This window comes from Propithecus coquereli, unplaced genomic scaffold (assembly GCF_000956105.1).
Source record: "Propithecus coquereli isolate 6110/MARCELLA unplaced genomic scaffold, Pcoq_1.0 Scaffold189, whole genome shotgun sequence".
NCBI classification, from domain to species: Eukaryota; Metazoa; Chordata; class Mammalia; order Primates; family Indriidae; genus Propithecus; species Propithecus coquereli.
Genome location: NW_012143745.1, coordinates 1,989,969 through 1,992,777, shown reverse-complemented (window position 1 = coordinate 1,992,777; position 2,809 = coordinate 1,989,969).

The following is a 2,809-nucleotide window of genomic DNA, read 5'->3' as shown; positions in this document are numbered from 1 at the left end:
GTAGGTACTCTTAATCAAAAATATGAAGACAGCATTTATTTATCTAGATGCTTTAAAACTCAAGCAGAATATATTTACTATCCAGTGAGTTCTATAGTATGATTATTTCCAGCAATAGAGATTCAAAAAATTAGTTTCTAAGTCTTATTTTTATCGCTAGCAAATCATATGAAATTAATAAGCATATACATCTGTCCATACATCAAATCCTTTTTTAATTAAGTAATCTGAAATCTTCTTCCCAGGATGAACATTATATAATTTAGTTTATGATTCTTCCAGGATAGTGGGATTAGAAAGTTTTTACTAACCTGATGCTATCAAGAATTGAGATAGTAAAAGATTGGGCAACTATTACTGTGCATTTACAGTGAGCCAAGCACATGTACATGAAACTGTTACTATAAGGAGCAGGGTGTAGGTAAAGTCGTGCTTGTTGCTTCCCACCCCTGTAAATAAAATAAATTCTATGCTAAAATAACTTTAATTACTTTACCATAGTAGATAGTAACACTAAAATGTTTCCTTTTTTAAGAAAGTTCAGTATTCTTATCGGGAACCAAAAACAATGAAACCTATTTTCAAATTGGTCTACTCCAATATGTAATTGGACATGTGACAAATTAATTTTGAAATATTTAGATATGAGGAAAGATGATTTCCAAGCTCTTTGAAGACCTATGAAGGGACTCAGCTTTACAAGAGGTCCTGCCTCTCTTGCAAGTCTGCTGATATAAATAGCATGTATATATTTATAATCTGCTGATATCTACATGGTATTTATATCAGCAGACCTTTCATATCACCATCAATTTTATTTATCTATGGTCAGTATGTGACTTCAAGGTTGCTTAAGATAGCAACCAAACTAAAGATAAGACATTGAATTGCTTTTTTGTTAGTTAATTAATAAGAATAGATAAAACATATTATGTTATTAATGATGTGTGTGAGCTATATAGTATATAGACAATTTCTTAATGGTTAGTCTATGTATGTGTTCTGACATTTGAATGATTTAGAATATACTTTAGAGCCTGACTATATATATTCAAATCTTGGCTCTTGTGTTTACAAATTATGTAACCCTGGGCAATTTAACTTCTCCTTGCCTCAGCCTCAGTTTTCTCAGCTATGAAAATAGGGATAATAATAATAGCACCTTCCTAATACACCTGATGTGAGAATTAAATGATATAAAATAAGCAAATTTTCAAATTAATGCCTCAAACATAGTAAGCATTATATGTATTACTACCATTATTATTATCAGTAGTAGCAATACATCATCATCATCACCACCATCATTTTTCAGTTTGACTATTAATAGAAAAGATGAAATATGCTGCGATATTTGAGAGCAGATGATCTTAAATCAGATTACCTTGTTTCCATTTCTGGTATCCCTATTTACCATCTATATAATCTTGGTAAAATTACTGAATCTCTCTAAGCTTCAAGTTCAGAAACATAGTTTTAATAATTAGCACTCATCTCACTCAGGAGCAGCAACATAATTTGCAAGTTTCAGTGCAAATGAAAATACAGAGCTTCTTGTTCAAAAGCAGGAAATAAGTGCTGTTAAAGGTACTAAAAATAAAACATTTTCCCTTCTTAAACGTTTTTCTTGACTTGTTATGATGGGCTTTTCAATGTTATACTTAAATGTTGTTGTAAGTAAAGAATAATTTAAAAACTGACCTTTGCCCCCTGTTGGATTGGCACTTGTGGCAGCCTCTGAGGAGCCTGAACACAGACTTGCCCAACCCAGCCCAACTTGGCTGTGCCCTGCACATCAGCTTGGGTGGTGTCAGATCATAAGAAGGGGTGCCTGGAGAGTTCCAGAACCCTGCCCAGTGCCTAGGATGTCTGAGTGCTTCTTCTGATAGATTAGGACCAGGCAAACACCAGCACATCTAGCTTTCTCCTTCTAGTCCCACCTACTGGCAGGGAAGTCAACATACACGGCCTATTTCATCATTTGCTGATTCAATCATACAGGGCATGTCCAACTCTTAGCTACGAACACTACCTACTGGTCTGTAGATAAAACTGGATGTCCCAACACATTTCTTGCTGTTAGAGGCACACAGGGCTGGGGAAAAAGGAAAGGTCCAAGAGACTCCCACCTCTATGTCTTAGCAAGAGACAGGGAACCTGCCCACATATATAATATATCACCAATACCACCTACAAATAGCTAGCATTTGAGAAAACCACCACATTAAGCTATCTATTACTAAGGAACTTATTCAGAGCCTTGGACTTTTCAAAGTACCCACAAGCAAAGCCAAAGGTCCTTACCTAATCTATGCTACAGTCAAACTCTTCAAACAAGGGGGGAGGAATATCTCATCTACACAAAAGTAAAGTGAAAAACAAGTGTCAGCTTCTTGAGATGAGAAGGAATCAGTGCAAGAATTCTAGCAGTAAAAAAAAAAAAACAACGCAATGTAACAACACCCCCAAAGAGTCACTCTAGCTGTCCAGCAAGGGACTCCAAACAAAAGGAAGTTACTAAATTTTAGATAACAAACTCAAAATATGGATTTCAAGTAAGGTTAATGAGATCCAAGAGAAAGTTGAAAACTAACACAAAGAATTCAAATAATAATTTGGGACATGAATGAAAAATTCACTAAAGAGATAGATATTTAAAAAATAACAGAACTTCTGGAATTGAAAGAATCATTCAGGTAAGTATGAAATCCAGTGGAAAGTTTTAAAAATAGACTATGCTAAACAGAAGAAAGAATTTCAGAGCTTGAATATAAGGCTTTTGTATTAACCGAGTCAGTCAAAAATAAAG